Source organism: Protopterus annectens, chromosome 12.part0 (genome assembly GCF_019279795.1).
Source record: "Protopterus annectens isolate FY-2018-M chromosome 12.part0, PAN1.0, whole genome shotgun sequence".
Taxonomy (NCBI): Eukaryota; Metazoa; Chordata; order Ceratodontiformes; family Protopteridae; genus Protopterus; species Protopterus annectens.
Genome location: NC_056746.1, coordinates 1,373,559,798 through 1,373,583,381, shown reverse-complemented (window position 1 = coordinate 1,373,583,381; position 23,584 = coordinate 1,373,559,798). Strand labels below are relative to the sequence as shown.

Here is a 23,584-nt window from a genome sequence, read left to right as displayed (position 1 = left end):
CAATGCATGGTGGTAGAGGTGATGAGCCAGTCATTCAGATATGGAAACACATGGAATACCTGCAATCTCACATGAGCTGCTACTACTGCCATGCATTTGTTGAACACCCTGGGGGCTGTTGTGAGGCCAAAGGGCAGAACCCTGAATTGGTAGTAACTAGCACCCAACTGGAAACAAAGGGATCTTCTTGATCGTCTGTCCATCTTTATGTGGTACCACGCATCTTGAAGGTCTATCAAGCACATCCAATTGTCCCTTCCCAGAAAGTGAAGAATTAAATGAACCATGACCATTTGGAATTTGTTTTTTCGAACACACTTATTCAAGTTGCTGAGATACAGAACTGGTCTCGTCCAGTGTCTTTTTTGACACTAAAGAATCTTGAGTAAAATCCAGACTCTCCCTGGTCTGGTGGGACCTCCTGGATGACTCTTTTTCTAGCAGCTTCCATATTTGTATGGCTGCTTGCTCCCTCTGACTGGGTGGGATGTCTGGGAATTTCTTTGACGAGGGAGGAGGAAGGGAAAATGGTATCATATAACCTCTGGAAATGATCCTCTGCACCCATGTATCTGAAGTGATTAGTAGCCAGGCTCTCTGGTGCAGGGATAAGCAATCCCCAATTGCCTCTAGAAGTGGGACAAGTGGGCCTTCTTTCAGCAGCACTGCAAGGGTCTGCCAGAAAAGGAATCTCTGAAACCCTGATTCTGCGGGCCTCCTCTGCCATGAACCCGGCGTCTTCCATTAAAGTCCCCCCCTCTGCCCTTAGGGGAACTCCCGCCACATGTCCTGGGTAAACCCTTGGGATTTTCTGAACCACAGTTTGCCACTGCTACACTAAGTCCGAGAAAAAGCTTGCTGTGGACTGGAAAAACATATGCCCATGGCAGAAAGGGTTTTGCCATCCTTCTCACACCTGGTCAATGTGTCTCTGACTGTAGGGTCAAACAAGGGCAAACTGTCAAAGGGAGTATTGATGAACGAAAAGTTGAAGGGCTCTGCAAAGTCATATAGGTGCATCCAGGCCTGCTTCCTTATGGAAACGCCTAAACCACTGCTCTAGTAATTCCTTCGGCTGCATGTGAAGTGAGCCTCATGGTAGAATTAGATATGGAGGTTAGGGTGGCCAACTGAAAAGTAACCGATTCACAGACCTCTTCAGAAACCTCTCCTGAGAGGGTATCTGAAAATTCCTTAATCTAGTCCTGCTGCAATCTAGTAAAGTGTGTCAGGTAATTCAAGGACCATAGAGCAAAGGTCGATGATGCACAAACTTGCTTCCCAAACCTATCCATCGACCGAGACCCTTTGTTGGGAGGATGGATAGAGGAACTCTCCTCTGCTAGTTCCCTTTTTGTGGCTGCCGCTAACACCATGGCATCCACTGGCAATCCTTTCATCCAAAAAGGTTTATCCTTTGGGTCTGTGACAATTTTGTCTGGTCTCTTGGGGATCGGCTCAGTTGTGTCAGGCACCTTCCACGACTGCCCAGAGATTAACTCAATGAGCTCATCAGTGGGTGAAGATACCCAGCAGGTAGATGAGCGGGTACCAAAAGCCTGCAGGTACACGTATTCCTTAGTTGAAGGGTTAATGGACTTTCAATCACCCCTCTACTTAAGAATTTCTAGGATGATTCCAAAGGAGGCATCATCAGGGGGTGATATGTGGGACACTTCTACTTCTTCAAAATCCGTGTTTTCCATAATGGACTGTTCCAGGGAATCCAAGTGTTTCCTCTTACACAGCTTCTCTCTAGGGACCTCCTCAGTGGGGTGATCTGCAGAGGTTTTGGAAGAAGAAGGGGTATCCTGCTGGGTAACCTGAGGCTTAGGTGCCCACTGTACCTACAGAGGGAATAGCTGAGGCTCTGGGCTTGAGAGGGACAGGGATATAAGTTCCAAGGGGAGATGGCCCAACTTGCTGACTGATGTAGCCATGGCCTTCTCCATAACCTCAAAAGCAGAACAATCGATAGACAAGTGGGACTCCAAAATCGAAGGGGCAGACCTTGGAACAGTAAACTCCCCTAAAGCCAAAGCCAGGGCTGAGCTTGTCAGTGCCGAAGCTTCAAGGTTTAGGGAAGGCTATGAAAAAACTTGAGCTGACCCTAACCCCTCTGAACTGATAGGAAAGCTATGGCTTTGAGAGTTCTTCAGCTCTGACTGAGCTGAAGAGCTAAGAGCACTCATCAGCTCTGAAGACAAAGGTGTCACTCGTCCCTCTCTAGTATAGATGACGAACAGGTGGAGTAGTTCATTTACATGCTTTATTACACAGAAACACATCAGGATGGGTAGCAGCTTTACAAAGTATAAACAAACAGATTAAATGACAGACTACACAGACAGAGATGCTTACATCTTAATAGCTTACTACAAAATGGCAGTCAGGCTTGCTCATGCTCAGTATTTATACACTAGTGCAAGCCTCTAGAAAGCTTCTTAAAACTTGTACGCACACACACTGATCTACATCCTCCCTCTTAAATAGATTGTCTTCAATGAAATGACATTAGAACAAGATAAGCAATAATATACAGACATTAGAAACAAACACAATGTTCATGTCCAAGTTGCCGTGTACCTGTAACGTGGTCTGGAAATATGACCTGATCTAGTAACAGTATTCAGAATTGGATTTAGCAACAGGTACAGTCTTCAGTGAACAATTCATGTAAGAAACTTTAGGATTCATCTCAGGAACAGGGATATTTACTGGAACATCCTCAGGAACTGTAACGCTGGACAACTCACTCTAAGATAAAGCGTCTTTCTCAAAGGCTAGGTGCTGTGGTACAGGCTCGGACATAGGTATCAAATGCTTCCAATTCCACCTGAACTCTGCTCCTTGCGATTCCACAATGTACAATCTCAGCTCTGGGCACATACTCTTCAAGACTCCAGTCCGATCATAACCTTTGCACATCTGCATTCTCACTGTCTCTCCTTCATGTAATGGATTGAGCAGTTTGCTGGACTTGTCATAAGACTTCTGGGTTAGCAGTTTCTTTTACAAATGGGCTTTAATCTGTTATTCTTAGCATTTGGATCCAACAAACTACTGCTGACTGGTAATGTAGTTCTGGTTTGTCTCGACAGAAGTCTCTGGGCAGGTGAACCAAGATGTTTATCATGAGGAACATTTTTGAGATTCAAGAGATTCAGGAAAACATCACTATTGTCTCATTTCAACTTCTCAGGTAACTGTTTCGCACTTTGAACTGCACGTTCTGCCAAACAATTTGACTGCAGGTACTCAGGACTACTTGTAACATGAGTAAAGTTCCACTCTTTGGCAAATCTTTTGAACTGCTGACTAGTAAACTGCGTGCCATTGTCAGAAATAACTTTGTGCGGACTACCATGATCTGCAAAATGATGCTTCATCTTAGTAATGACATTACTGGACACTAGGTTAGGAGGTAGGTCAATCTCGAACCAAGTGGAGTAAGAGTCTACTAACACCAAGTAATGTTGACTATTCTACTATTCAGGAATCTGGTTTAGCTGAAGTGGTTATTTCTGTTGAAGTGGCTTTGTACTATTACATACAGAACAAGATGAAAGTCCTCTCTCAATGTCTTGTAACACAGAAGGTCAAAACACTAGTCCTCTCATCCTCCTTTTTGTAGAATCGGTTCCTGGGTGGCCAAGATACAAGACAGTAATATACTCTGATTGCAAAAACTTTGGAACAATTACTTTTGGGCCTTTCATAAAGTACAGTTGTGTACACTTACCATAAATGTAGATGTTCGAGTGTATTCACTGTTGCAGTCATCACACTTGGGTTATCTGCCTGCAGGTAGCCCTCAGTGGGCTCGAATACCAGAGTCTTAGGATTTCTGCATTGGATGCTGTTGCCTCTTCCATGACGTCAGGTCGTCAGGGGTATAAAACAGGCAGCCGATGCCATTACATCAGTTTTTCTTGCCCCAAATGTCAGGAGCCCCCCAAATAGGAAGCTAGTATATGGTGGGGAACACCACCAGTAAAAAGTAAATACCACTGCCATTAAAAATGGTCATAGAGAGGAGAGACAGAAAAGATAGAGAAAACCAGGGGGCTAGAGGGAGGGAAACCAGGACTGCAACAGTGAATACATTCGAACATCTACATTTATGGTAAGTGTACACAACTGTACTATGTTCTTCGTGTTTCACTGTTGTAGTCATCACACTTGGGTTGATTCCCAAAGCTGAGGAAGGGTGGAGGCAGTCAAGAAGTGTTAGGGCTGGCTAGTAGGCCTTGTAAGACTGCTGTAGCAAATCCATCTCTGGATTTAGAAAAAAATAGGTAAGTGGTAATGCTTGGTGAAGGTGTGTACAGAACTCCAGGTTGCAGCTTCCAGAATGTCCCTGGTAGGGACTCCCCTGAGAAATGCTGTAGAGGTGGAAGTAGTCCTAGTGGAATGTGGTCTGATCCCTTGTGGGGCAGTTTTTCCATGGTGCTTGTAGCAGAAATGGATGCAGTGTGCTATCCATTTGGAAATGGTTTGCTTTGAAATGGCCTTGCCCTCTGCCCCTGAAGCAAAGCTGACTAGCAGCTGGTCAGATTTTCTGAAAGGTTTAGTCCTGTCAAGGTAGAACCTGAGCTGCGTGTGCACGTCCAAGGAGTGCAGAATCCTTTCCCTTTTATTCTGAGGATTAGGGAAGAAGGTTGGCAAATGGATGGATTGGTTTAGAGCCACACTGGACACCACCTTAGGCATAAAGGACAGGTTAGTCCTGAGGGAAACCCTGTCAGCATGGAAAATAATGAAGGGATCCACAGCTATTAATGCCTGTAACTCAGACACTCTTCTTGCTGAAGTTATGGCTAAAAGCAAGGCTGTTTTCCAAAGAGGAATTTTTAACTCTGCTGAAGCAGCAGGTTCAAAAGGGGGAAGCGTGAGCTTTTCCAGTACAAAGTTAAGGTCCCAGGCAGGGGTGGGTGCTCTCCTAGGGGGACTTAAGTTGTTAGCCCCTCTCATGAACTGTTTGATGAGAGGGTGAGAAAATAGATATGGCTCAGTATTATAATAAGCTGAGATGGCAGAGGCATGAATCTTAATGGAGGAGAAGGACAGGCCTCTGTGGAACAGCTCTTCTATGTAATCCAGGATTATCCAGGAATAAATGCCCTGAACAGCACTGGGGTGTGGTTCTGCACTCCACATTTCCACAGAGCTGCTGTATTTGTTTCTGGTTTGGCAAGTTCCTTCCGAAATGAATTCAGTGTGCTTGGTGTAGTCTCAAGTTGTTGAAAGACCAATACAGAAAACGTGTTCCTACGGACAGTGCATTAGCACATAGGAAGGATGGTTACTGAGGAAGACAATTTCTACGGAAAACATGACTTGCATCTGATGAAGTTGAGTAAGGTGTACTCGACGAAAAGTGGATTTTAAAAAGAATGCTTAATAAATCAACAACTTTTATATTCGTTCACGGTTATTTACTGTGTTTGGGAGCTGTAATCAAGGTTTTTTGGAGTTCAAGCTGTTTTTTGGAGTTGGTAATCCAGGATTTGAGGTAAGGAGGACACTGCTGTGTCTTTTCCTTGAGACTGATTCCAAGAACAATATCTTTTCCACTTTTCAGCACTGTATTTCCTAGTACTAGGCCTTCTGGCTTCAAGAATGACGTCCAGCACCTGTTTGCTGAAGGTTGCTGGTAGTGTATTCAGGGGATAAGCCAGGCTGCAAGGTTTAGGGTTTGCAACTGTGGATGCAAAATCTGTCCCTCCTGCTGAGACAGCAGGGTAGGGGTCTGATGAAGATGCCAGGGTTTCACTGTTGTCAGACTGTGTAAGAGTGGGTACCAATGCTGGCATGGCCAGTCTGGGGCAATAAGAATTGCCCTTGGCCTGTCCTGTTCGATCTTGAGTAGTACTTTTGAAAGGAGGGGCAGAGGGGGAAAGGCATAAATTGAGAGGCTTTCCCATTGGAAGGATAGGGCATCCACCTTCCAGGACCTGCTGTGAGGGTTCCTGGTGCAAAATTTGCTCAACTGGTGGTTTTCGGGGGAGGCAAAGAGGTCCACCTCCGGTGTCCCCCACCTCTGGATTAGAAGGCTGAAGGTGTCGGGCTCCAATTTCCACTCGTGTGGGTCTAGGAGATTTCTGCTTTTAAGTCGTCTGCCAGTGAATTTTGTTTGCCTGGTAGGAATTGAGCTTGTAGATGCACTTGGTTGCTCAAGGCTGTGTTCCACAGAGTCATGGCTAACCTGCAGAGTGGGTAAGAATGGGTCCCCCCTGCTTGTTTATGTACCACATAACTGTGGTGTTTTCTGTTTTTATCAGCAGCTGTCCTGGAAGGATTAGATATTTGAAGGCTGTCAGAGCATTCTGTACAGCTAGCATCTCTTTTTGATTGATGTGCAGTAGAATTTGGCATGGGCTCCACTTCCCCTGAATGCATTTGCCTACCATGTGAGCCCCCCATGCATAGTCTGATGTGTCTGTTGTCAGGGTTTGGGCGGTGAGGGGGTGAAAGGCAGTCCCTTGTTATGGTTGCATGCTTCTGCCCACCAAAGGAACTCTGCCCTTAGACAAGGTATGATTGGAATGACTGTTTCCAGGTCCTGAGAATGTTGGCACCAAAGACTTTTTAAGTACCATTGAAGTTTCCTCATATGCAGTCTTGCATATGGAATTAGCAGAATACATTAGGCCATGAACCCTAGGGCTTGCAGTATTTTCCTTGCAGATAGCTGGGTTTTGGTGGCCATTTGTTTGAAGTAGTTGGTCAAATAGACCTGTTTTTCTGGAGTGAGAAATGCCATCTGGGAAGTTGTGTTCAAGCTTGCTCCCAGGAATACAATTTTTTAACTGGGCACCAGTTGTGATTTCTTTTCGTTGATGGTGTACCCCAATGAAGTGAGGAAGCTTTTTACAAATGCCAAGTGCTAAAGTAGTAATTCCTGACTGTCCACCTGAATCAGGCAATCATCCAAGTATGGGAAAATTTAGATATTTCTCTGCCTGCAGTACACAATGGCTGGAGCCAGGCACTTTGTGAATACTCTGGGAGCAGTAGATAAGCCAAAGGAAAGTGCAGAGAACTGATAGTACATACAGCCTGCCCTGAAGCGTAGATATTTCCTACAAGACTCCCTTATGGGGATGTGCAGATAAGCTTCTTTTAAGTCTAGGGTGACTAACCAGGCACCCTTGGCTAGCATAGGAAGAAGCTGTTGAAGGGTAAGCATTTTGAATTTTGGGACCACCAGAAAGGTGTTGAGAATTGATAGATCCAGGATTGGGTGCCAAGAGCCCTCTTTTCTGGGCACCAGGAAAAGTCTGGCGTAGAAACCCTGCCCCTTTGTTCTACTAGAACAGGTTGAAAAGCTCTGATATTGAGCAGGGAAAGTACTTGCTTTTCAGCCTCTGCCCACTGGTTTGGAGGAAGGTCTGGAAACCCACTTGGGGTTGGCAGTGAATGGAAGTAGAATCTGTACCCCTGGGATACAATGTTTAGGACCCATCGGTCCTGAGTAATGGATATCCAGTTTTTTGCATGAAGGGCAAGTTTTCCTCCTAAGAGCACAAGTAATTGGGCAGGGCTGAGAAGGATAATTGAAAAGTCATTGTGAGCTCTTTCCATAAGGGGGCGGGCTTACCACTCCCTGTTTTTGAGGTGGCAGCACTCCATTGTTTAGATCTCTGCATACCCTCAGGCTGTAGTCTGGGTGGCCTGTTTCCCCTGGGTTTGGACTGAGAAGGCCTGGAAGGGGCTGGAAAGGACCATTTTTTAGAAGGCCAAAGCCTACTGAATCTAGGTGGCTGCACTTGTAAGAATTCTTTAACAGTTTGCATAGATTTAGCTTTTTCTTCCATCTTTTTAAGAACCTTTTCTGCTTTGGTGCCAAACAAACAGTCCTTATTTAAAGGAGCATCTAGTAATTTTGATTTTACATGATCTGGCAATGTTTGTTCCTTCAGCCAAGCATGCCTTCTCAGTACATACCCAGTGACTGCAGCCCTGCAAGATGCTTCTAGGGCATCAAAACCACACTGCAAAGTATGCTTACTAACTTGGTTTGCAGAATGCATTAACTCTTGTAAATCTTTATTTTCTGCACAATCTGGGAGTAACACAATTTTTTGTTCAATTAGTTCCATAATATGTAGCTGGTACTTCAACATGTGAAACTGGCAATTCAGTGACCTGATGGCAAGAGTTGTAGAGGTATATACCCTCTTACCCCATCTGTCTAAAGCTCTAGAATCCCTGTCTGAAGGGGTAGGGATTTTTGGCTGTAGTAGCCTTAATCCCTTTAGGTCCCTGGGAAATGGTCGCTGGATCCACAGTAGGATTCTTAAAGAGAAATTTGTGAGAATCGGGTATTCTGTAGTACCTGTCGGGTTTTCTAGGGGCTGGTGGTAAAATGTCTGGAGTAAGACTGGATTCCATGAAGACATCACCTACAACATCCAGGACAGGGGGTATAGCTAGAGGCCTGTGCTGAGGCAACTCTAAAAATTATGAGTCTCTTTTTGGACTGAGGGTAGTCCTGGCATTCCCAGCGGAAATGCTCTCTTAAAGTATGCAAGGTTTCACCAAAAGAAAAATCCTCTGGAGGGGAGGCAGAGGGAATGGATTCCTCTGCATCTGAATTCTCATAGGTTGATAAGGGCATGTTCTGATAATCAGAAGGGTCAGAGTCATTGGACTCCTGGTCTGTAGAATCAGAATGAAACTCAATTCTTTGTCTCTTAGCAGGGGAAGGCTGGCTTCCCCTAATTAGGGTAATAAGGTCTTCAGCCATTCTAAACATTTGTTTTTGTGGCAGGGGAGCTTGAGTATGCGCTTTGGTCATCAGTTTTCTAGGCGTAGTGCATACTCTGGGACCAAGAAACTCGGTAGTTTTAGCTAAAAACAAAGTTGTTGGTTTAATTCGAACATCGGTAGGTCGGAATACACCCTCAAAAGCAAGTGCCTGCACAGCAGCTCCAGACCCATCCAAGGTAGAGACATCCACATGTTCCACAGTCGAAGAAGCATCTCGTGGCATACCGGACATGGAATGGATCTCAGCAGAGGCCTGAAAATCTGCAGAAGTGGGCATCAGGGGCTGCAAAGGCACCTCACTGGGTACCGGTGGACTGGCGACTAGCTTAACGGAAGCGTTATCGGCAGTTTTGGACCTATGCGGTTTTTCTGTCTTTATCTTTATGTTCTTATTGAAGCCATTTTGGAATACAGAGAACGATAGCAAAAGAATTTAGTGACAAAAATAGCCCGATGACGAATGGTTCGGGCGTTAAACAAGGCACAAAACCAACAGCGAGGGACGTCGTGGTCTGGGCCTAAAGAGGTGACGCAGTAAGAATGAAAATCTTTTGCTTTCCACACGCAAAACAATTGTTAACTTTTTCTGACATCAGTTAGAGCAAGAAAAAAGGATCCCCAATGGGGTACTTAGCTTTAGAAGACTTCAGGTTTGAAACTCGAAAAATGAAAATTTCAGGTAGCGGCCGACCGGCACTTCCGAACTGCTTCTGCTTCGGGCTCCTTCTCGGCAAGAAAAACTGACGAAATGGCATCGGCTGCCTGTTTTATACCCCTGATGACCCGACATCATGGAAGAGGCGGCAGCACCTGACGCAGAAATCCTAAGACTCTGGTATTCGGGCCGACTGAGGGCTACCTGCAGGCAGATAACCCAAGTGTGATGACTGCAACAGTGAAGCACAAAGAACATCAATACCATTGCCAGACAAAATCTCATCTCGGTAAGGAAAATAAGATTGCACTTCTTGAGGTAAACTAGATTGCTTTGATGACCATCCCTGACTGATAAAGTGGCTGAGCTTCTGTAAAACCGGATCTGAGGCTGTATGATTTCTAAGCTCATCGAGACGTGTGGAAGAACAATTCCTCACTTCCATGACTTCAAAATCAGGTTTCTCATTCTCATTCTCTTCAGTGGTATTTCTGGGTGATCTGGTAATGTATCAGCAAGATAAAGAAGCCTTTTGTGTGGACAAGATTGAAATTGTACTTCTGCAATCTCAACATCATACGTTGAAATCTGGCTGGAGATGAATGCACAGGCTTTCTCAAAAGAGTGACTAGAGGTTGGTCTGTTTCGATCTAGATAGGTCTACCATAAATACAATCATGGAACTTTGAACATGCAAACACAATTGCCAAAAGTTCTTTCTTTATCTGAGCATACTGGATTTCAGTTTGGGTTAGAGATCTGGATGCATAGGCAACAGGTTGACCCCTCTTGGAGAATGACTGCACCAAGACCAAATTTCAAAGCATCACAGGAAAGAGTAACTGGTTTGTGAACATCATAGTATCTGACAGTTGGTGGACTAGCAATTCTCGGTTTCAGGACATCAAATCCACTTTGGTGTTGTTCCAGCCATGACCAAGATACATCTTTGCGTGTCAGCTCTCCAAGCGGTGCTGCTAGTTGGCTTAAGTCTGGAATGAACTTGCCTAGTTAGTTAAACGTGCCAAGAAAGTGTTGAAGGGCTTGAACATTGTCTAGAGCTGGCATCTCAAGAATAGCTGTTTGCTTGGAAGGGTCTGATCGTAAGCTTGAAATGGTAAACAAATGACCAACATAAGTGACTTCTCATAACCTGAACTTGCACTTGTTAGGATTCAGCATAAGATTCACTTCACGAACTCTTTCCAGAACTTTCTTGATGTTTCTCATACTCAGCTACACCGTTGCCTCCTACTAGAATATTATTTACTATAACAGCACAAGAGTATTCAGAAAACATTTGCTCCACTGTACATTGAAAGACTTCACTGGCAGAATTTATCCCAAATGGCATTCTCAAAAATCTGTACCTGCCAAATGGAGTACCAAACATACTTAGCAACAAGGATTTCTTGTCAAGCAAAATTTGCCAAAATGAACTCTTTGCATCTAAGACAGAAAAAACTGTAGCATTTGGCATCAGTGCTGCAACTTCTTCAACTGTACACATTGGATGATAAGGTCATTTCAGTGCCTTATTCAAATCTTGTGAATCAATACATATTCTGATATCATCTGAGCTTTTCTTATGACCTACCAAAATGGGAGATACCTATTCAGTTGATTCATCGACTGGAGAAATTACACCTTGCTGCACCATTTTGTCTAACTCTGCTTTGACACTGTTCTGCATAACTACTGGAACTTTCCAGGCTGGTTTGACTACTGGACTGGCATCTAGGTCTAGCTTTATGGAGTAAACAACTGAAAACTTGCCTAATTTGTCTTTGAAAAGATCAGCGTGTGTAGAGAAAATATACTGGATGAAATTTGAGCAGTGGTCTTTTAACCTAACACGATGGACTTCCTTATTAAATGAAAGCAGTCCCATTTTCCAACTGTATCTGAACCCTAATAATGATTATACATGCCTTTTGACCACATAAAATAACAAGCCGTAGCTTCTCCCAGCAGAGTAACATGAAAGCATCACTGAGCCCTCAGTTTGACTCTCTTCACCACCATAAGCAACAAGCTTCGCAAACTTTGCCAAATCAAGCTTCTCACCAGCACATATTCTACACTAAACTTTGTAAATCCACAGGAACAAGATGAAAAGAAACGGTTGTCCAAACGAGCCAAGGTACAAAACAAGTAACGTAGTTTATTTGCAAAAGGAAAAAAACACACGTTTTCGCTCCTGATACACAGAAGCTTCTTCAGCTTACCAACTAGCAACAGTTCACTTCTTTTAACCTGATAATAATCAGGTGGTTAATTAAAGCATTAAGAATTTAAAGGTACAGTGTCTGCTTGAACAGAAAGCAGAATTAAGGTAGTGAGCAAGACTAACCACAAAGTGAACAGTGATCTTAGCACTATTGGAGCCGTGAAACAATATAATAGAAACATATAAAATTGAAGTTAAAAATTTTTTAAGAATTCTTCAAAAGATTGCCAATAGTATATACTGTCATTAAGAATACCAATAGTATATACTGTCATTAAGAAATGTAGTATGTAATAATGTCTATTTATAATGTTCACAGTTACAAAACGCATAGTTAATACATTAAACTAAGCAATATGTGATCAGCACTAACTAAAATTTACAGGTACCTAACCTAACTACCAACATAGTTTAATAACTCTATCTGGCAGGTTCGGTTAGTTGTTAAACTAGAGGGAAGGTATTTAAAAATAATTAAAAATGTGATTAAAATCTACAAGTCAACACAAATTATTTCTTGAATCATATTTAATAAGGAATATGACATATGTTAGAACTGTCTAACCTCCATCCTATGTCATGCTACCTCCCCATGCCACAATGAACCTAAAGGTGTGCTAACACCCATATAAAAAGGGCCCTAGTAAACTGAGTATATAAGGTGGGTATAAAGTAGGTAGTATCACAAAGCCAATAACCAGAATATTACTGGAATAATAATTAAATTTAAATTGATAATAACATTACCTTAAGTAACTCCTGTATTTTAAGATGCAGGCTATGTTACAACTGTCGTTTAGACCCGGGTATGAGAAGGCATCTAGTTGTAATTGCCATTCTAACTCACGGGTCTCTAACAGTAATGACTGAGGCCCTCCCCTTTTGTCACAAAGAACCTGGTCTATGCCCATGAATTTAAAGCTGTGGCCATGGTTGTCCCATATGGTTTTGAAAGAGCATTATCAGTCTTGTTGTTCCTGATGGCATAAAAATGTTGGTACATGCGGTCCCTGAACCGACGGTCGGTCTTACCAACATAGAATGCATTACAGCATTCGCAAAAGGCTATGTATACAATGGATTTGGTGTTGCAACTAATTTTATGATTAATGGTGAACTTCCTATTGCCAATGCTAAAAGAATTCCCTATTCTTAAATATGTACACCATTTGCAACAACCACAGGAGAAAGTGCCTTTTTGTCTGGACATAAAGTCTATTGAGTTATTTCTTTGTAACAAATCCTTCAAATTGGAGCCTCTTTTGAAAGTGAACCGTGGAGTCTTGCCCAGTCTGTCATGTAATCCAGCATTGGTGATGAAGTACCAGTTCTTGCGGATTATGGAACATAGAAGACCTGAGTGTAAATTGAATGATGAGACAAAAGCTATAGAGAAATTAGTGTCACAATGAGTGTGAAGGGTTGCCGAGTTGTTAGCCTCTACTGGGGATTGAATGTCACTGGATTGAGTGGTATTCACCTCAATACTGTTATGAACATTAGTTTGAAGTAATGGTAGATAGAAACCTTCTCTTCGTTTTGATGACACTTCACCTATCAGGTCGAAGATGAGTTCCACAGGATATCCGCGGCTACCAAACATCTCCCCAAGTAATGAGCATTCCTGCTCGAAGGCTTCTAGAGTACTACACATGCGGGCAGCCCTCACAAGTTGCCCTTTGACAATAGATCTCTTTTGTCTCCAGGGGTGGCAGCTAGAAAAGTGTAGAAACGAGTTGCAATATGTGGCCTTTCTGTGGATAGTTGAACAGAATCTGTTGTTGATAGTGTCCTTGAATAATTCAACATCAAGGTAATCAATGATGGTAGTTGAAAAATGATGCGTGAATTTCAAGAACTCGGTGGTAGAGTTCATGTATGATAGTAAGTTTAAAGCATCATTTTCACTGCCTTGAAATAAAACAAAGACATCATCAAGGAATCGGGTATAAATCCTTGAGTTGTCAGCAAATGGGCCATGATTGAATAGGAAATTCTTCTCCCAATAGGCCACAAAGATATTTGCAACACTGCTGCCACATGGGGACCCCATAGCTATGCCTTTCTTTTGCAAAAAATATATTCACCATCAAACAAAAAGAAATTAGAAGACAGTACTATGTCTAAAAGTACTGTGACTAAGTAGATGTCATTGTTGCATGCTCCACAGTCCTTCAGCATGAGTTCGATCCATTCAATAGCCACATCATGTGGTATTGATGTGTACAGGTCGACCACGTCGATTGTTAGAAAATTGTAACTAGGATCGAAGTCGGTGTCATTAATCAAGCTGAGAAAAGACCAGGAGTCTTTGCAAATTTGGGAGATGTTGTTAAGGTATTTGCTGATGATACTTTCAATGAGTCGTGCACACGGATGCGTGATTGAATTTCTGCCATCGACTAAGGCTCTCATTGGTGGATCTGAAAGGCTTTTATGCATTTTAGGGATCCCAAACATGACAGGTACCTTCGGGTATGCAATGTCAATGAAGTTATACATGTCTATGTTTATTCTCCCCTCTAGGTAGAGATCCCTAAAATATCCCTTAATCCTGTTGTAACTTATGTTTAACTCATTAAGAGATGAGTTAGCGTAAGCTGATGTATCAAGCACCAATGACATCCGTCTATTGTATTCAGTTTTATCGAAGATCACCAAACCACCACCCTTATCTGGTTTGGTAACCCTTACTGCTGAGTTACTGATTTTGTTTAATGCCATTAATTGGTCTGGGGAAATATTCTTACAAGTTCTGTCAATTCCCCTAGAGGACTGTAGTTGCCTAAAATCCAATTCACAAGCCTTTTCAAATGTACACAAACCAGAATGTAAGGGGGGGGTTGAAGGTGCTTGGTAACTTAAGACCAATGGTAGAGCCAGGCAAGTCGTTGTTGAAAAATATGTTCAGGTTGAGTTTACGCACAAACAGCTTCAAATCCATTAATGTTTTAGCTAGTCTGAAGCCGTTATCAGGTACAAAATTCAACCCTTTGGCTAGTAATTCTGTTAATTCTTGATCAACTACAACTTCAGAGAAGTTGTAGATGAAAAAATCGCCTTTTTTATTTGAATAAACTGTCGGATGCCCCACATTGCTAATCGAATCAGTTTGTTGGGTAATAACAACCTCTGACAGTGAGTGATTTAGTTCTTGTACTTGTTCCTCTGAAATCGGTTGTTTTTCCCTAAAAAAGGCTTTTGATTACCATTCTTGTTTTTATTGTTATTGAAAGATTTAATTCTTTTACTTCTCCGAGGTCCCTGCATACTCGAAGAATTACCCTGATCATTATCAGAATTACTATGGGTGGCAGTATCTTCTTCTCTGTCATCATTGTGAAAGCATGACTGTTCTGGTTCTTCATGTCTACCCAAACTGTTCAGTTTTCTAGCCAAGTTAGGGTAGGCTAATTTATTTTGGTATGCATGCCTGTCCCTCTCGAGTTTCTTGACTTTATTCGCTTTTAATTTAACTAGCATTAAATCAATGCTTGTAAATGATCGATGGTACTCATATTTGTACCTATAAAAATTGTTGTCAGATTTAATAATATTATCAAGTGTGGAGGCTTCATCCAAAAGTACAGAAATGTGCTTAGAGTAATTTTTGATCATCAAATCTAATAACTCAGCACCTTGTTTATTGAATAAGGCCTCCAATTCTGAGAGGAAAGCAGCATCAGTAAATAGGCCTGTAGGAGTAAAAGAACTTCGGAGCCCTTTACGTACTACACCTTCCTTCATACACTGCTGGAAGTAGGACACTTCTAATTGCAGTTTTTTTTATTTTCAACATAAGATTATCTAATGTTTTTAAGTTATTTGTAATGTTATCAAACAGGTTACCTTGTTCCCGGGAGTCGGTCGCCGGTACGCCCGAGTTTGCAGCGTTACTAAACTCAAACGCCGCAGCGTTGTTTGCCCATTCGGCTAGAGAGGGCATCCCAATAAGCGAGTCCGTCTCCCCATTCAGTTCTTGATTTCCGGATGATGCTCCGTTAAGAATGCGTGTAGGCACCATGCCATTAAGGCTTCTGTTATTGATATTTCTTTCAGTGTTGCCAGAGTGATACAATAAGCCGTTGTTTCTTCCATCATGCCGGCTCGTACCTTCATTTCCTGTTGAGGACAGCGTACCGGAGGGTTGCAAACGGGGAATTTGCCCTGCTGGGATGTCTGCATTGCTGTCACCCGTTGGAAAACGGTTGAAATCTGTAAAATTGCGTACATGAGTACCGCTGTGACTCGCATTCATCCTTTCGAAATTGTCGAGTCTGGTGCTGATATTATCCAAGCGCTGTGAAAGCGCTAGCATGAGTGCTTGTAGGTTGGCAGCTTCAGAGATGTTGCTCACAACGTCAGTTCCAAAGATATTAGGAGAACCAGGGCTCGAAGGACCACCGGAGGCCATATTACACACTAAACTTTGTAAATCCACAGGAACAAGATGAAAAGAAACGGTTGTCCAAACGAGCCAAGGTACAAAACAAGTAACGTAGTTTATTTGCAAAAGGAAAAAAACACACGTTTTCGCTCCTGATACACAGAAGCTTCTTCAGCTTACCAACTAGCAACAGTTCACTTCTTTTAACCTGATAATAATCAGGTGGTTAATTAAAGCATTAAGAATTTAAAGGTACAGTGTCTGCTTGAACAGAAAGCAGAATTAAGGTAGTGAGCAAGACTAACCACAAAGTGAACAGTGATCTTAGCACTATTGGAGCCGTGAAACAATATAATAGAAACATATAAAATTGAAGTTAAAAATTTTTAAGAATTCTTCAAAAGATTGCCAATAGTATATACTGTCATAAAGAATACCAATAGTATATACTGTCATTAAGAAATGTAGTATGTAATAATGTCTATTTATAATGTTCACAGTTACAAAACGCATAGTTAATACATTAAACTAAGCAATATGTGATCAGCACTAACTAAAATTTACAGGTACCTAACCTAACTACCAACATAGTTTAATAACTCTATCTGGCAGGTTCGGTTAGTTGTTAAACTAGAGGAAGGTATTTAAAATAATTAAAAATGTGATTAAAATCTACAAGTCAACACAAATTATTTCTTGAATCATATTTAATAAGGAATATGACATATGTTAGAACTGTCTAACCTCCATCCTATGTCATGCTACCTCCCCATGCCACAATGAACCTAAAGGTGTGCTAACACCCATATAAAAAGGGCCCTAGTAAACTGAGTATATAAGGTGGGTATAAAGTAGGTAGTATCACAAAGCCAATAACCAGAATATTACTGGAATAATAATTAAATTTAAATTGATAATAACATTACCTTAAGTAACTCCTGTATTTTAAGATGCAGGCTATGTTACAACTGTCGTTTAGACCCGGGTATGAGAAGGCATCTAGTTGTAATTGCCATTGATGGTGAATATTTTTTGCAAAAGAAAGGCATAGCTATGGGGTCCCCATGTGGCAGCAGTGTTGCAAATATCTTTGTGGCCTATTGGGAGAAGAATTTCCTATTCAATCATGGCCCATTTGCTGACAACTCAAGGATTTATACCCGATTCCTTGATGATGTCTTTGTTTTATTTCAAGGCAGTGAAAATGATGCTTTAAACTTACTATCATACATGAACTCTACCACCGAGTTCTTGAAATTCACGTATCATTTTTCAACTACCATCATTGATTACCTTGATGTTGAATTATTCAAGGACACTATCAACAACAGATTCTGTTCAACCATCCACAGAAAGGCCACATATTGCAACTCGTTTCTACACTTTTCTAGCTGCCACCCCTGGAGACAAAAGAGATCTATTGTCAAAGGGCAACTTGTGAGGGCTGCCCGCATGTGTAGTACTCTAGAAGCCTTCGAGCAGGAATGCTCATTACTTGGGGAGATGTTTGGTAGCCGCGGATATCCTGTGGAACTCATCTTCGACCTGATAGGTGAAGTGTCATCAAAACGAAGAGAAGGTTTCTATCTACCATTACTTCAAACTAATGTTCATAACAGTATTGAGGTGAATACCACTCAATCCAGTGACATTCAATCCCCAGTAGAGGCTAACAACTCGGCAACCCTTCACACTCATTGTGACACTAATTTCTCTATAGCTTTTGTCTCATCATTCAATTTACACTCAGGTCTTCTATGTTCCATAATCCGCAAGAACTGGTACTTCATCACCAATGCTGGATTACATGACAGACTGGGCAAGACTCCACGGTTCACTTTCAAAAGAGGCTCCAATTTGAAGGATTTGTTACAAAGAAATAACTCAATAGACTTTATGTCCAGACAAAAAGGCACTTTCTCCTGTGGTTGTTGCAAATGGTGTACATATTTAAGAATAGGGAATTCTTTTAGCATTGGCAATAGGAAGTTCACCATTAATCATAAAATTAGTTGCAACACCAAATCCATTGTATACATAGCCTTTTGCGAATGCTGTAATGCATTCTATGTTGGTAAGACCGACCGTCGGTTCAGGGACCGCATGTACCAACATTTTTATGCCATCAGGAACAACAAGACTGATAATGCTCTTTCAAAACACATATGGGACAACCATGGCCACAGCTTTAAATTCATGGGCATAGACCAGGTTCTTTGTGACAAAAGGGGAGGGCCTCAGTCATTACTGTTAGAGACCCGTGAGTTAGAATGGCAATTACAACTAGATGCCTTCTCATACCCGGGTCTAAACGACAGTTGTAACATAGCCTGCATCTTAAAATACAGGAGTTACTTAAGGTAATGTTATTATCAATTTAAATTTAATTATTATTCCAGTAATATTCTGGTTATTGGCTTTGTGATAATACCTACTTTATACCCACCTTATATACTCAGTTTACTAGGGCCCTTTTTATATGGGTGTTAGCACACCTTTAGGTTCATTGTGGCATGGGGAGGTAGCATGACATAGGATGGAGGTTAGACAGTTCTAACATATGTCATATTCCTTATTAAATATGATTCAAGAAATAATTTGTGTTGACTTGTAGATTTTAATCACATTTTTAATTATTTTTAAATACCTTCCCTCTAGTTTAACAACTAACCGAACCTGCCAGATAGAGTTATTAAACTATGTTGGTAGTTAGGTTAGGTACCTGTAAATTTTAGTTAGTGCTGATCACATATTGCTTAGTTTAATGTATTAACTATGCATTTTGTAACTGTGAACATTATAAATAGACATTATTACATACTACATTTCTTAATGACAGTATATACTATTGGTATTCTTAATGACAGTATATACTATTGGCAATCTTTTGAAGAATTCTTAAAAAATTTTTAACTTCAATTTTATATGTTTCTATTATATTGTTTCACGGCTCCAATAGTGCTAAGATCACTGTTCACTTTGTGGTTAGTCTTGCTCACTACCTTAATTCTGCTTTCTGTTCAAGCAGACACTGTACCTTTAAATTCTTAATGCTTTAATTAACCACCTGATTATTATCAGGTTAAAAGAAGTGAACTGTTGCTAGTTGGTAAGCTGAAGAAGCTTCTGTGTATCAGGAGCGAAAACGTGTGTTTTTTTCCTTTTGCAAATAAACTACGTTACTTGTTTTGTACCTTGGCTCGTTTGGACAACCGTTTCTTTTCACCAGCACATATTCTAGAAAATATTTCTGCAGACATAACATTGCACTATGAATCTGTGTCAATTTTCAGCTCTATGGGTTTTCCATTTATCCAAACAGTACAAAATGCTTCATTCTTTGCCCACAAATCTACTGCATTGACTGTTTCATGAAGCACTGACACACCATAAATATAAAAAGTATGTGACAGGGTCACAGCTTTCTAATTGATCAACTTGTTTCTTTGAATGTTCCCTTTTAATAAAAGGATGTGTGCCTTTTCATTTATAAAACCTTTTGAAATGATTCTATTTATTGCACTTGTGACATTGCTGACCAAAAGCTAAACATTTTTCCTTTCTAGGCTCATGACTTCCTCCACAATTACGACAGTTGGCTAAGAAACTGGGTGGGGGCACAGGCTTTGAGTTTGCTGACTCACTCTTATGTTTCACTGAGACTGTGCAGTTTCCAGAGCACGCCTTGGAACTTGCTAGAAAGCTACCACGGGGTTTCCTTACAAGTGTTGCAGGGTTTACAGTTGCAGCCATGTGCCTGGGCCTGTTTCTGTTAACCAACTGCTGCATACTATTAACATGAGCTTTAGAAGTTACTGGAAGCATGCATCTCTCATTTGTAAGCATATTTGTGTGCTTTTCTGTAAGCTGATATATCTGACAACTCTCAGTGGCCTTATTCAAAGGTAAATCACTGTCACTAAGCAAAATCTTTCTCACAACATCATCTTTAATAACACACACAAGTCTTTTTATCAACTCATCCCTTAAATCACCAAATCTGCATGTTTTAGCTTTGTTTCTCAAGTCAGTTATACATGCTGCAAAAGTTTCCACAGGCTTTTGATCTCTTGTATAAAGTAAGTGCCTTTCCATTGTAACATTAATTTGGGGGTTGCACATTTCTCTAAATTTATGTTTTAAGCACTCTGGGTTCTTCCTTGACTCAGTCAGTGCAACTATATGATGGTTTCCCCCCTCTCCTGCAAAGGCAGCAGGTGCAAACACAAATGAAGACTCCCTTTCTGCGGCTTCAGAACCAGCTAAATTAAGCAGAATAAATGCCTTTGTACAGTTATCTTCATCAGAAAAAAGTAGCCTGTATGACAATATTGTATTCTTACTCAAAACACTCTCCAGTTCTCTGCAATATTATTGTCAAACAGAAGAGGAGTTGGTTTTCAAAATCCATCTGCCATGCCAACAAATTGTGCCTAAACTCACTAAAAAATATGGCCCCTGTAATTATATACGAACAAGCACACACAGCAGCTTGTAATAACATTCAAATGCACAATAAACTCTTCAAAACACTGTACTTTGTGAAATATGCTTTGTAATGGCTGTATCTTGTGAAATAACTGTACTGTAAAACTTCACAAACATGAGAACACTTCATACACTTCAGACAACTTGAATAACATTGATTAATGGGAAAAACTAGCGCTAAGTAAAAAAATGCGGTCATTTCCTTTATTTTATTCATTTTATGTGATTCGGACATTATTTCAAACATTTTCTGTAGTTATTTCATATATTTCTGTTAATATAACATAATACTGAATATATCTGTTACTTAGAAATTTGTTTAGAGTGTTCTGAATGCTTTGTTTCATATTTTGCAAATAAGAAATCGGTTGAGCAAGTTTTAATACCTGAAATTTGCTTCTGACCTGTTTTGCAAACTATATGTGCAGTAGGGATGATTCAGTTCTATATATTCCTCCAGTGTTAACTGAATGCCTCTTGGTCTCGAACTGAAGAATCTGGATCCCCTTCTGGCCACATGTCCTTTTTAGACATGCCACTTCTGACACCATGTCACTTGTCCCTCTCTAGTATAGATGACAAACAGGCGGGATAGTTTGTTTATATGCTTTACTACATAGAAACACATAAGGATGGATACCAGCTTTATAAAATATAAACAAACTGATTAACTGACAGACTACGCAGACATGCATGCTTACATCTCAACAGCTTACTACAAAATAGCAGTCAGGCTCACACTTGCTTACTATTTATACACTTGTGCAAGCCTCTAAAAAGTTTCTTACACACACACTGATCTACAAAAGGTATCTCCAGAACCAACGCCATCAGTAGTGGATGGCTCAGTACTGATAACTTTAAAACCTCCAGAGAAGTTAGAGAAGGAAGAAAAGGAGAAGTCGATGGAAGTAGTCCCTGACCCAAAGGGATAGGAACCAAGGCTGTCCCTGTCACACCTTGAACCTGAAGGATCTTCCTCACCAGTCTCTCCATATCATCCTCAGTAAAATTCCTGGAAGAATGTGTCCAGACAACAGATGGTGACCCAGGCCTTTCTAAAAAGGGAAATGGCAACCTGATAGAAATGGAGTCAATAGAAGGATAATAAAGACTCCTTGAAACACAGTAAGTCTCTTTACTAGGCTTGTTGGTTCCAAGGAAGCCTGCTCTAAAAATGATTTAGAGACTTGACTCACTGGAGCTGATGTCAGCAGTTCTGATGAATCAGTCAGGATCGAGGGTTTGGTCAATCTGGTTGTTGGCTCTGAAGAAGTGGTCGGAACTGAAAGTTTAGATATCTTAGCTCTCAGGACAAGGGGATAGGTCAGCGCCAAAAAAAACTCCTCTTCTTGGCCTTCTCTGATGCTCTAGAGGAGGAAGAAGCTGGACTGGGATGAACTAACTTTTGGACTTAGTTTTCACTGGTGGCGAAGCTCCAGATATGGCCTCCCTGAATGTGGAGGATAGAAGCCCTTTGATAATCAATTTATTTTTTTCTTTCAACAAAGCTCTGTGGCTGAAAGAGTGATAAACTGAGCAATCCTCCTGCAGATGAAGAGGGACCTAACAATATACACAAAATGAGTGAGAATCTGTGTATGGGATTTTTTGCCAACATTTCTCACAGTGTTTAAAAACAGAAGGCTTGTCCTTATCCACCATTCTTCAAAGCAATACACACATGCACACACACTACCGTCACCGAAAAGGGAAGGCAACAGACACTCTCAAAAGACAAGGTTAGAGATTAGCAAAATAAAAGAGAAACCTTTTTTTTTTAAACACAAGGAGTAAGTTTAGGAAAGGAGTGGCATTCAACAATGACAGTAAAGAACTACACCAGTAGATAAAAAGATCAGAAAAGCTAGGGAAAAAGGGAGCAATACTAGCAATAGTATCTAGAACACTTTTGTATGAAGGTAAAAGGCAAGGATAGACAAAATAGGCAAAGACATTGTGAAAAAAAAAGATACATCACTTATCTGGCTCGAGAGACTGATAACCACATCTGAATCGCAAGGCAGCAAACAAGATCTGGGGTAATATGATTAAGTGCACTGAGGGTAAGGATTGAGCTCAAGAGTTTTTGGTTTTCACAAGCTGTAGAAGTGGCCGAGTTGGTTCTGAGGGATCCGAACCAAACAAACGTGTTGAGGAGAAAATGAAAATTGACAACATCAAATATACAGTTGTGTATACTTACTATAAATGTAGATGCTCAAGTGTATTTACTGTTGCAGTCCTGACTTGTGGGATTTCCCACAGAAGAAGCCCTTGGCTGGACAGACTCCAAGAGAAAAATCATCCCTCCTCCAACAGTCAGCAGATGCCCTAACCAACTTTTGTACAAATGGATACAAGGGGAGTCATCCAGTGTAATAAGCTCAGTTATTTCTTGTCCCCTGAAGGTAGGAGCCCCTCCCAGATGGGCCCTGATGTCAAGGATACCCAGCAGGATGGCAGTGGCCAATCCCACTCTAGACTTGCAGAAAGATGATAGATGGTAGTGTTTGGTAAAGTTATGCACTGAAGACCAAGTAGAAACTTCCAGGATGTCTTTTGGTGGGTACCCCTTTTAGGAAAGCAGTAGCCCTAGTGGAGTGTGTGCTCATAGAATCAGGTAGTTTCTTACCATGATGGCTGTAACAAAGAGATACTGTAAGAGATGCATTTAGAGATGATTTGCTTGGAAACTGGTTTCCCTTCAGAACCAGTGGCAAAGGCCACAAACTGGTCTGATTTCCTCATAGTCTTTGTTCTGTCTAGACAGTAACAGAGTTGCCTATGGACATCCCAGGAATTAAGTATTATTTCCTTTTTGTTTGTGGCTTGGGTAAGAAAGTAGGCAAATGTATGGCTTGATTTAAGGAGGTATCTGTCACCACCTTGGGCATAAAGAAGAGGTTAGTCCTTAGTGAGACTCTGTTTGGGTGGAAGATGAGGAAATGTTCCACTGACATGAGTGCCTGCAGTTCAGAAACACTTCTAGGAGGTGTGATGGTTGACAAGAAGGCAGTCTTCCATGTCAAGAATTTTATGTCAGAGG

General features: G+C 41.2%; 1 protein-coding gene across 1 annotated transcript in view; it reads right to left on the bottom strand.

Annotated features, from left to right (window-relative positions):
- Window positions 1-23,584, bottom strand: part of RAD21L1 (RAD21 cohesin complex component like 1) — a 1,222,403-nt gene that overhangs the window by 1,038,998 nt on the left and 159,821 nt on the right. The window lies entirely within an intron of this gene.